Source organism: Marmota monax, unplaced genomic scaffold (assembly GCF_021218885.2).
Source record: "Marmota monax isolate L192 unplaced genomic scaffold, Marmota_monax_Labrador192_F-V1.1 WCK01_AAM20220418_F8-fsc00075, whole genome shotgun sequence".
Lineage (NCBI taxonomy): Eukaryota > Metazoa > Chordata > Mammalia > Rodentia > Sciuridae > Marmota > Marmota monax.
Window position 1 is genome coordinate 7,159,030 of NW_026694772.1, and position 13,242 is coordinate 7,172,271.

Genomic DNA, 13,242 nt, shown 5'->3' on the forward strand with positions numbered 1-13,242 from the left:
TGTGTCCAGGCAAGTTCTGCAAGCAGTTCAGTGATGGCTATTGTAGAAGCTGTAGATTGGTTTTATCTTTGACTTCACCAGCACTGGGATGAAGATAGGAATTCTGGCAATAATGGCTAAAGAAAAAATTATGTAACATTACAGAAGGCACTAAAAGAAAACAATTTTCTTAACAATTTATATTATCTTTAAGAGAATTATTAAATATAATGAAAAGAAAGGTGAAAGTAAACAAACAGATCTGTTAACCTTCTTTTTTGTTTACATATTAAAACAATCCTCAACAGTTGTTTACCCAATTTAAATTAAACCATATAAATCACGTGAAAAAAAAAATATTTGGATCCATTTTATCATGAGCGCTCATCTTATATGATATATGGACATACATACATTCAAACATATAACACAAAACACAAGTGTGCACACATAATATAATACATACAACACATAACATTATAGTAAAGGCCTTATAACTTTTTACAGGTGAAATCTCCATTGCAATGTTTAAAAACTCTATAGTCAAAAAATAGAACTGATCAGCAAAACATTAACCTAGGTCTGTATGAGCTCAAAAAACAAAATAGAACTTCATGATATGGCAAAGGGCAATAATAAAATAGATATGGAAAAAAGCATCCTGGTTCTGTTGCAGATGTAAGAATAGCCAAACTGGAGTTTTGGATATCAGTTGTTATGGATTTGAGCCAAATCATCTTCTTTTTGGTCTGTAGAAATCGCTTTAGTTAATCTTTCTGGAATCCAAATCGGCTGCTGTTCTCCCTGTGGAAACAAATAAACAGACCCCTGACTCCAGACAATCACTGGGTCAGGATCTTGGTTAATCTCTCTGGAATCCAAATCGGCTGCTGTTCTCCCTGTGGAAACACACAAACAGACCCCCGACTCCAGACAATTACTGGGTCAGGACCTTTCCATTGTCCTGTTAGAATATCCTTCCAAAGTACCTTGGGCTTATGTACATTTTTTGGACACATATGCCTTTCCGCAGCACTAAGTCCTGATGAATCCAAATTTAAAAAGTTTAGAGTAAAAAGGGTTATTTTAAGTTTATCTTTAGGGAATATATACCCCTTCCCAATTCCTTCTTTTTGCTTTAATAAGTACATTTTAATAGTTTGATGAGCTCTTTCAACTATGCCTTGTCCCTGTGGATTGTATGGGATTCCTGTTATATGAGTAATGCCAAATGTTGAGCAAAATTGTTTAAAAGAGGTAGAAGTATAACCAGGGGCATTATCTGTTTTTAACTGTTTTGGAACACCCACAGTGGCAAAATTTTGTAAGCAATGAGCTATAACATCTTTAGTTTTTTCTCCGGCATGAAGGGAGCCCATCAAAAATCCAGAAGAAGTATCAACTGTAACATGCAAATATTTTAATTTTCCAAATTCTGGCAAGTGTGTGACGTCCATCTGCCAAATATGGTTAGGTATCAATCCTCTAGGATTGACTCCAAGATTAACTTGTGGTAAAAAGGTCACACAATTTTGACATTGTTTTATTATTTGTCTAGCTTTTTCCTTAGTTATTTTAAAACGCTTTTGTAAAGTATTAGCATTGACATGGAACTTTTTATGAAAATTTATAGCTTCTTCTAGTGTAGAGAAAATATGTATGTCATGTGTAGTTTTATCTGCTAAATCATTGCCCAAACTAAGGGCTCCAGGCAATCCTGTATGTGCCCTGATATGTCCTATAAAGAATGGATCTTTTCTGTCCCAGATTAGACTTTGTATAGTGGAAAGCAAAGAGAAAACAGTAGAAGAAGGGGAAATCCTACCAGCATCTTCAAGAGATACTATAGCATTAACTACATACTGACTATCAGAAAATAAATTAAATACAGAATCTTTAAACATCACAAAAGCTTGTAAAACTGCATTAAGCTCTACCTTTTGAGCTGATTGTTTGGGTACTAAAAATGTAAAAGTTTGATCAGGGGTAACTACTGCTGCTGTACCATTATTTGACCCATCAGTGAATATATTTGGAGCATTCATGATAGGTGTTTTTCTTGTCATTTTTGGAAAAATTACAGGATGCAATGACCAAAAAGACAATAAAGGATTAGATGGTAAGTGGTCATCAAATGAAACATTAGATTTGCACATGATTATTGCCCAAGTATTTAACTCATTAGCTAACTCATCAATTTGATTCATAGTATATGGAGTAATAATTTTATTGGGAGAAATTCCAAACACTCCCTTTGCTGCTTTTATTCCTTTGAGTATTAATTGTCCTACAGCCTCAGGATACCTAGTAAGAATAGTGTTAGGAGAATAAGATAAATGTATCCATAACAATGGACCTTCTTGCCAAAATACTCCTGTAGGAATATTTTTTGTTGGTAGTACAATAAATAATAAAGGCAAACTTATATCAATTCTATCCAAATGCATATTTTCCATATATGTTTCAATGATTTTTAATGCCTTTCTTGCTTCAGGCGTTAACATTCGGGGTGAATTTGGATCTGATGGACCTTTTAGGATATCAAATAAAGGTCCCAACTCTCCTGTTGGTACACCTAAATAAGGCCTTATCCAATTTATGTCTCCTAATAACTTTTGAAAGTCATTAAGTGATTTGAGTTGATCTACTCGTATTTGAATTTTTGGTGGACGGACCATGGTTGAGGATAGTAGAACTCCTAAATAATTAATTGGAAAATTTAATTGTACTTTATCTATTGCTATCTCTAGATTATAATTTTTTAATAAGTTTGTAAGTGTGGCATAACATTCTAGCAATGTGTTTTTATCTTTGTGTGCTAATAATACATCATCCATATAGTGAAATATTTGTAGTTCAGGATTTTGATTTCTAAGTGGCTGGATTACTTTGTTAACATAAATTTGACACATAGTTGGGCTGTTAGCCATCCCTTGAGGGAGTACTTTCCATTCATATCTCTGATCAGGACCTTCATGATTCAGTGCAGGGATAGTAAATGCAAAACGTGGACTATCCTCAGGATGAATTGGAATTGAAAAAAAACAATCTTTAATATCTATAACTAAAACATACCAGGTTTTTGGCAAAGCAGACAACTGAGGAATCCCTGATTGAGCAGGTCCCATAATAACCATCTCATTATTAATGGCTCTTAAATCTTGCAATAATCTCCATTTACCAGATTTCTTTTTGATGACAAAAATGGGAGTATTATGGGGAGATACAGAAGGTTGTATATGTCCTTCTGCTAATTGTTGTTTGACCAGGTCATGGGCTGCTTGTATCTTTTCTTTAGTCAGGGGCCACTGAGGAACCCATACTGGTCTTTCTGATTTCCAAGTAATTTTTATTGTCTCAGTGGCCCTTTCTGAAAATCCAACCCATGTCTGTCTGTTCCTTGATCTATTTGTATTGGTGCTGCTATACCTTGTTCTTGTTTTTCTAATCTTTTTCCTTTCCTAAAACCTTGTCTAGTCATAATAGTGGGTGCATTTTGGTTGATGTTATTTGTTAATGTCAAACCTAATTGATCTAGGACATCTCGTCCCCATAAATTTATAGGAAGATGATCCAATACATATGGCTGTATAGTTCCTTCACATCCTTCAGGATCCTTCCAATCTAATACCATTGCACTTCTATGGGGATTAGTTGCCACTCCTAGGCCTCGAAGCGTTTGAGTGGCTTGTTGTAATGGCCAATGTTTTGGCCATTCTTGACGAGAGATGATGCTAAGGTCTGCACCTGTATCCAGTATCCCATTAAATTCATGTCCTTGAATATTTAGTTTTAGCATGGGGCGAGAATCTAAATTTAAAGAAAGCATAGCCCAATCTACACCTGTGGAGCCTAATCCCTTGGAACCTCTTTCTACAGTACGACTGGAAAATTTATCATGTAGGCTGGGTATTATTAGTAACTGTGCTATTCTATCTCCTGGTGAAATTACTGATATACCCTTTGGAGAACTGGCTATAATTTTTATTTCACCTTCATAATCGGGATCAATTACCCCAGGACTTATCATAAGTCCTTTTAGAGTAGAAGAGCTGCGTCCCAATAATAAGCCTACTGTTCCTTTGGGAAGAGGTCCTTTCACCCCTGTGGGAATGATTTGAACTCCCATCTCTGGAGTTAGTACTGCTCTGGCGGAGGCGCAGATGTCCAACCCTGCGCTCCCTCTGGTTTGTCTGATGAGGGATCTGATGGACAATGTGTCCTGGGCACTACCCTGATGGGGTTGCTGGGTTCCTCCAGTGCTCCGTATATTTGTGGTTTTGGGCCCCGGAGCATTGGGCCCCCCTGTCCATTTTTTGGCAATGGAGCCCGATGACTTTCTCCACGATATCGTGGATAAACACCTGGTCCTTGTTCGTTTTTTGATAATGGAGTACCCTCTATGGTGGTTTGAGAACGGCATTCATTAGCCCAATGTCTCCCTCTACGGCATCGTGGGCAAATACCTGGTATTCTACTCCTTTGATACCTAGTTTTGTTAAACCCTCCTCCAATGGGGCAATTCCTTTTAAAATGTCCTGTTTGTTCACAATTGTAGCATGTTCTTGGCCTGGCATCTAAAGCCTGTTTTACTGCAGCTGCCACAATTTGCCCTTGTTCATTAATGTCTCTGGCATCTAAAGCCTGTTTTACTGCAGCTGCCACGACTTGCTCTTGTTCATTAATGTCTCTACATAATTTAATATATGTGTTTAAATCTTCATGTTTCCATGGTCTAATGATATCTCTGCACCAACGATTTGCTTGCTCATAAGCCAGGTGTTTTAGTAATGGCATTGCTTGTTCTGTATTCCCAAAAACTCTGGTAGCTGTTTGAATAAGCCTATCTACAAATTCAGCATAAGGTTCATTAGCTCCTTGTATTACCTTAGATAATTGACCTTGTAAACCTCCATGTCCTTGTAAAGTCTTCCATGCCTTAATTGCATCTGCAGCAATTTGTGCGTATACGCCAGGATCATATGCAATTTGTTGCTGCTTATCCTCATAGGGTCCCTTTCCTAACAACATATCTAGATTTCTCTGAGGATAACCAGCTGCTGCATTTCGCCTAGCCGTCTCCTTGCAAAATTCCTCATTGGCAACCTTCCATATCAGGTATTGTCCTCCATTTAGCACAGCTTTACACATATTAGCCCAATCTGCTGGCGTCATGTTCAAGTTGTTAATGGATTCGACCATGCTTACAGTGAAGGGTGCTTGAGGACCATAGGTTGTTACAGCCTCTTTTAGCTGCTTCACTGTTTTGAAATTTAAAACTTGGTAAAATCGCTGCCCTCCTGCCTCAAATACAGGGCATGTTAATATTTGAGATCTTGTCTCAGGATCCCAACTATCAACTGCGGGGGTTGGGGGCCTCCCAGCATATGGAGGTGGCGCTGTTGGTTGGACACTTACGCCCTCTGGTGATAGAAAGGTGTTAGTAGCAGTCTCCTGTAGAGGTGGTGCTGTTGGTTGGACACTTACACCCTCTGGTGATAGAAAGGTGTTAGTAGCAGTCTCCTGTTGTAACTTTCCCCCTGATGGCTTTTTCTGTTTTACACTTTCTTTCTCTGTCTGACTAGCTTGAGAGGCCTTCTCTTTCACTTGAATCTTTTCCTCTGTCTGACTAAATTGAGAGACCTTCTCTTTTACTTGAATCATTATGTCTTCTCCTTCCTCTACCATTGCCTGAACTGAAGGCTTTGGACTAAGCAAACAAGATACGAATGTCCACAATGGCAATGTGCCAACTGGCAGAGTCCCTGGGCTTTTCTCTTCTATTCTTTTTAAATCTTCACCATGATGGTTCCATTGTGATATATTTAACAACTCCTCCTTAAAAAGCCATGGGCTACATTTTTGTATTGTATCAACGTATGCCCTGACTGCTCTTGATTTTACTGGGATGCCTCCTTCCTCTAACAATTTACTTAACACTCTTTCAGTTTGTTTTTTACTAATTTCTGATCCCATATTTCTACTATAATACAACCCAACAAGATGACGCCAAACAAAACCGAGACAGAATGAAATAAAAAGGGAACAACAAAAAGTCATTATAGCCTTTCTATCCTCCTGACATGGGCATCCGTCCTTTCTCCCTATCTGTTCCTCAGACGTAAATAGTTTTTCCTCAGATGTGAGCGGTTTTTCTTCCGTCTCACTCATCTCCAGGGACAGGCAACTTAAAACAAAAGTGAAGCAAAATAAAAGAGGAATCTTAAAATGGCTACCCATCCTCTCGCCCTGCCCTCAGGGGCGAGCAGTTTCACTTACCCTCAGTCGTTCCCCGTACGGGCCACCAAATGCCGCAGTCTGGCTGGGCACAATCAGGAGCCACTTGTCAAAAGAAACTAACTTTATTTTTAGAACCACACACGCCAAACAAAACAGCCTCTCAGGAAAAACCCTCAGAGCCTCAACTGCCACCACCGGCTTTCCACAAGCCTCTCTCTCCCCCCACAAGCTTCTCTCCACCTCCCACAATCCTCCTGCTCTTGAGGCTGATTGGCTGGGTCACGTGGGCGGAGCCAAAAAAGTCCCCCAATGAGTAGCTCCGTGGTCTGAAAGGGCAGGGAAACAGCCCAATGAGCATCACCGCAGAGGAGCCAATCAGCTAGATGTTGCTGGGGCCGAGGAGCCAATCAGCTAGATGTTGCTGGGGCCGCTGTGAGCCAATCATCAGCCAGCAGGGAGCCTACTTCCTGGGAACAAATTTTTACTCCTCACACTTCGGATAGAGCCCTAATATCCAGAGTATACAAAGAACTCAAAAAATTAAACAATAAGAAAACAAATAACCCAATCAACAAATGGGCCAAGGACCTGAACAGACACTTCTCAGAGGAGGACATACAAACAAAGTTGTCTTTTTGATATTTAGTTATAAAATCCATATACAAAGATGTTCATATGTTGCATTGGCTGTTTTGTTTCTTATCTAATTATCATAGAAAGAGGTTCATCTCCTTTTGACATCAAGTATTGATTAGAGGAACCATATAATTTGTCTTGTGGAACACCCTACATCCTGAATCTGGCAGGTTGCATTTTTTTAATATTTATTTTTTAGTTGAAGTTGGATACAATACTGTTATTTTATTTATTTATTTTTATGTGGTGCTGAGGATCAAACCCAGGACCTTGCACGTGCTAGGTGAGGGCTCTACCACTGAGTCACAATCCCAGCCCCTGAAGATTGTGTTTTCAAGTTGCATTTTATCTTTTCTTTTTTTCATGTATAATTTCATGGATCCATCATATCATTAAAGATTAAAAAATTGTAACATCCTAATCCCATATTTAATTCTTTGATTAGCTGGATTTATTATATAAAGAAAAAAATTCTTTGGTGATCTTAAATTACAGTTCATACAGGAAATTCAGGAAAAAATGCTTGACTCTGTCATTTCACTATTTGTAATTTTTAGAGAAATCAAATCCAGAAATGCTAATGGAGAATAGTGATATTTTGAGAAGTATGAAATCATGGACTTTAATATAGTCTAAATATTAGCAGTTATTCTGTTTGATGATCAATATGTTCTTCCTTATTCCTGTGGAAGTCTCTTCAAGTTGAATTACATATCTTTTTTACATAACCACCTTAGTCTTTAAAGTCTTTCTTGTTTTCTGATATGACAACATGTCCCAGAATCATCTTGAATATGTCTTAACCTTACTCATAATTAAGAATTTCTCTGTGGATCCCTGATTCCATTTGATGGGAAATGGTTCCTGAGGTTTGCACTCTGGGCTCCAGTAACACCAACCATAACACTGGTTGTTATTTCTCCTTTGTCAGTAAGAAATTTTAGGAATATTGAGTTTTTACAAAAAAAAAAAAATCCTGAGTTCATGCTGAACTTATGATTCAGATTTAAGGTTATACTCATTTTATATAAGTTCTTTTGTATTTGTATCTCTTTACTCTTATGCTGAAAACTTTGATTCCTGGTAATATTACCACAATTATATACCTGTTTCTTCTACAATATACCTGTAATAGTTTCAAAAAAGCAATAACAATATCTTTTGCCAACAGCAAGAGTATAAATGAAGTTTAAAATTTATGAGTTTTTGTCATTTGAATGTTTTCCACTCATAATGTATATCAAAATACTTCTTTTCAAATCAATTTTTTTTCTCCCTGTATCTATCCCAATAGTCATATCTGTTTGTACATTTGTTTCATATTTTTATTGTGATGTAACATCCATAACTATGAAAAACATAATTCTATAGTCAAAATCATATTCAAGTTTGCATTTACAGAAATATCACTACCATTTTTATCCCCATACCCTATTGCATAGAGGGAGAAGGAAAAGGAAAGGAAGAGAAAAAGAGGAACAGGAGGAAATTGAAGAGAATGAATGAGGACAATGAAGAATTTCTACCCCTTCTTGTGCTGTTCTGCATAATATTGAATCTTACTTTGATCAATTAACAAATATACCCCATTACCACTATGCATAAGTATAGAAAGATCCTCATTCTTTTTCATAGCTGCATAGTACAATCAGAGTACCTTTTTAAGATATTAAAGAAATTTTGCTTTGAGGATAATATTTGTTTTATCTTTTCATATCTGTATTGGGCTATTAAAATTCTTCACAATTTTTAAAATTTCATATACTAGTAATACTAAAACTTTATCAGTTAAAAATACAAATATTTATCTCATAATTTTGATTTTTTTGTCTTTTTATTTGTTTTGTTGATACCAGTGATCGAACTTGGGGTACTTTACCACTGAGCCACATACCCAACCCTTTTTAAATTGTCTATTTTGAGAAAGGTCTCACTAAGTTGCTTAGGGCTTCACTAAGTTGCTGAAGCTGGCCTAAAACTTGCAATTCTCCTGCCTCAGTTGCTAGGATTACAGGAATATGCCACTGCATCTGGCTTGACTTTACTTTTGAAATTATTTGGCTCTTAAAAAAAACTAATGAAAATTTTATTGTAACCATATATGTGGTATTCTTGGGGATGAACTGAGTATAAAGACATAGCAATTTCATTGACATCTCACTTATTTCCATTATTTGTATGATTATACATTGCTATGTTTATGGGATTATTTTTTAAATATTTTTTTAGTTGTAGATGGACACAATACCTTTATTTTATTTGTTTATTTTTTGTGTGGTGTGGGCTCTCATAACCCAAATATTTCACCTCTAAACTTCCTTGAATTGTCTTACACATGAGCTTTTGGGAGACAACTCATATGCCTCACACATGCTAGGCAAGCCCTCTACCACTGAGCCACAACCCCGTCCCTTATGAAATTATTTTTAAAGAGATACATTCTCTTCTTAGGATGGGCTTTAAATACTTTGCCAATTTTTCTTTCCTTTTTAAAAATATTTTTAGTTGTCAATGGACCTTTATTTTATTTATTCATATGTGGTGCTGAGAATGGAACCCAGTGCCTGACACATGCTAGGCAAGCACTCTACCACTGAGCCACAACCCAGCTCCATACTTTGCCCATTTTTCTATAGGGTTGTTTTAGTTAGATTTTTTTGTCACTGTGACCAAAAGTCCTGACAAGAACAATTAGAGGAGGAAAAGTGTCACGTTTCTCACAACTAAAACACTCAGGGTCACTCCAGGTGAACTAGGCTGCACGAAATAATCACACAAGAGACAGAGATACCTTTTTGTTTGGGTCCTGTGATGGCTCCTCTGACCTTAAGGGTCCTCAGAAAGAGAGAGAGAGAGCTTTTATTGAGAAGCCATTCAAATGAAGCAAGGGGTCAGGTTTCAGGGGGTGAGTCTAGCTTCCTGATGTCTGCTGTCAGCAGATTGACTGACATCTAGCAAGGACACACCGAAAGGCAGAGCAAGAGAAGGGAGACACACAAAGGGTGTTTCCATGGGACATTCTGTTCCAAACAGGACAAAGGGGTAATATCACAAAGGAACAGGTTAATGTAGCTCAATTCATGGGTCAACACATTTACATCTGAAGACATGTCCTCAAACTTCTGGGACCAGGGCAATGTACAGGTCACTACAAGATGTAGTGACTGGTCAAAGCCTCTCTGCTCCAGGATGGAAGCTGCAAGTAATTCAGAGTGGCTCCCCACAGAAAAGTTTATTTGGGGGCTCCTTGTTTCAGAGGTCTCAGTTCATAGATGACTGACTTCATTCCTTGGGGGAAGTGAGACAGAATATCATGGCAGAGAAGTGTAGTAGAGGGAAGTAGCTTAAGACATTGCACTGGGAATGAGAGAGAAAGCTCTGCCCAACAAAGGCAAAATATAAGCTCCAAAGGCATGCCTCCAGGGACCCACCTCATCTAGCCATGCCCTACCTGCTTTCAGTTATCATCCAGTTTATCCCTATCCGGAGATTAATTCACTAAGTAGGTTAAAGGTCTCATAACCCAAGTATTTCACCTCTAAACTCCCTTGCATTGTCTTACACATGAGCTTTTGGGGGACAACTCATATCTAAATCATAGCAGTTGTTCTCGTTTTACTTAGTTATTATAAGATTACAAAAATAAATAGTGAATATGAATCTCTTGACTGATATATGAACTTCAAATACATTCTCCTTATCTGTTACTTGCTTTTTAACATTCTGAATGGTGGTTTTTATTTATTCTGCTTTGTTGTATTATAAACAGAAGTTCTTAATTTTAATGAAGTAGTTATCAAACATTTATTTTATGGGTTAGAGTGATTTATGTCATGTTTATAAAATAATGAAATGCTCGAAGCACAAAAAGATTTTCTTCTATGTTTTCTTCAAAAAATTATTTACCTTTCTTTAAAAGGTTAAATTTCTTTAAAATTCATTTGTAATAGTTTGTGTGTGCTTTTGGTTTTTTGTTTCTTTCTCTTTTTTGGCGAATAGAGATTTAATAGAATTATTTTTTACTTGTCCATATGCTATCAAATGCATCTATCTTGGTTTATCAGCAAAGGGAACATTTCCATGATAAAATCACCATTACAATAAGTCAGGTGATTTATATATATTTTGGACTTTTTCTGGGTTTATTTCTAGTCAATCTGTCTATTTGTCTGCTCTCGCACAAAAAAGTCTTAATTACTATAGATTTAAAATTTACCTTGTTATTGGATTATTCACTCTTCCCATTTTTTCTTCTTATTCAATATTTCTGTGGCTGTCCTTGGTCCTTTGAATTTCTCTCTAGATTTCAGAGACAACTTATCAATTTTAACAACATCTTCCTAGGATTTTCGTTGAGATTTCATTGAACATATAGATCAGTTGAAGAGAAATGACATTTTTGCAATATTGAAAATAGCAATCCAATAACTTAATATTCCTCCCTCATCATTTATTTCCTTTTAAAAATTCGTGTAAACCTTATACTAATTGAATATTTTATTTTTATGCTATTATGAATATTTTAATTTTATTGTGTGCATTTATTATTGAACTATAGATATACGTTTGGCTTTATGCCTAATCCCTTGTTTTCAAAGCAAGCTTTGCAGGTTTTTTATTTCTATTTTTTCTTTCCCCATCTCTATTATAAATTGCTCATTGTAATTATTATCTCTGCATCATTTCAATGTTCTTTCACTACCTTTTTTCTCCCATAATCTCTGTTAAAGCAATTATCTTTAATATATTATCTAGAGTAGTAGAAACTCACATTGAAATACTTTAATAAAGTTTATTTTTATCTTAACAAAAACAGCTAGGATAAAAATTCAAACAATGAATATATTTATAGCAATCCAGACCTAAATTCAAGGCAATATCAATATGAAGGAACAGGGATATGAAGAGACCAAACACAATTACTTCTTAGGAGGAAATATAGATAATAATAACTTTAGGAATTCCATAGTGGTATGTGTACATGTTTATACAGCTTAGGTTAAAAATAACTACCAAAAGAACAAAAGGAGAAAATTAACCTGACAAAAGAAGAAAGTTCAGCCTGCATTGGAAAGTAGAATGAGAAGGAAAATAAATAAATAAATAGCAAGCATGGGACATGGTGGATTAAATGATCCCTAACACAGCATGCATTAAAATTAATATAAATAATTTAAATTTTCCATTTTAAAAACAGAATGTCTGTGATTAGAAAAATCCAAAAATACATTTTCTTAAATGATACCCATTAAAACTAAAGCAAAAATAGATAGATTGCTGGCAAGAAGACAATTTTTAAGGATATCCTGTGCAAATGTGAACAAAAAGGAACTGGAGTAGCAACATACAGCAAAATGGTATTTATGAAAACATTTATCATCAGGGACAGTGTGTAACATAAAAGGAACAATAAAACCATAAAATAAAACTTTCATAAACATAAAAGCAATACTCAATATGGCCTAAAATATTATTTAGTAACTTTTGATGAAATTGCCTGGATATATAATTCATTCAACAATTGTGTTTTTATATTTAACATAGCCACATCAGAAATTGATAGATCAAGTAAACAGAAATTGATAAAAACGAAAAAAAAAAGAAAATAAAAATTAGCAATAATCGCCCCTCGGATAAACCTCATTGGCTACGATACTGCCACTGCGCAAAGCTAAGAAAATAAAAATTAAACTGAGAGAAGATTCTTTGCAATTCTTATTGAAATAGGCCTATGGCAAGAATGATAACACAAGAAAGCAAGTACAATTAAATTCACAATGGAAAAAAGAGGAAATACAGAAGACAATTACAAAGCCTAAAATTGAGACTAAGTTACAACAAGGGAAAGATAAAGAAATCACAAAATTCTCAGCCAACTGTATTTCTTCTCCTTACATCTGTTGGCTCTAACTCTCTAGGCAATCTTTATACAAAACTATGTCTGAAATAAGAACAAGTAATCGACATTTTCCTTGATACATTTGAACTCATTTTAAAATTTTGATCTTGGTAACTGTATATTATCTGGCTAAATGAATAAATATAGCCCCACAGGATGTTATAACATTATACATATATATCTCCATCTATCTTTCAAAAAGAGATTTCAAAGAAAGATTTAAAATGTACTTTCCTAGTGTTTATTTCCTAAAATAATATTTTAATTTTCTACTTTTAAGGTACCTGATTCAAGAAGAAATTTAGGTCTGAAATCCAGTCTTTTAAGTGCAATTTTTTTTTTTTAAATTAATGAATTGACATCATTTCAGATCTCCAGAATAAAAGTTCTGTTACAGATTGGATGGTAGAAAAAGAGAAAACATGATCTACATATTAAAATGAAATTGGTCACAGTTATTGTAATAATTACATTTGCATTTTTTTCTT

The 13,242-nt window shown here is 35.6% G+C and overlaps 1 pseudogene; it reads right to left on the reverse strand.

The window, feature by feature from the left end:
• Nucleotides 1-12,411: 12,411 nt before the first annotated feature.
• On the reverse strand, nt 12,412-12,528 carry LOC124079674 (U4 spliceosomal RNA; annotated as a pseudogene).
• Between the last annotated feature and the right edge of the window lie 714 nt (nt 12,529-13,242).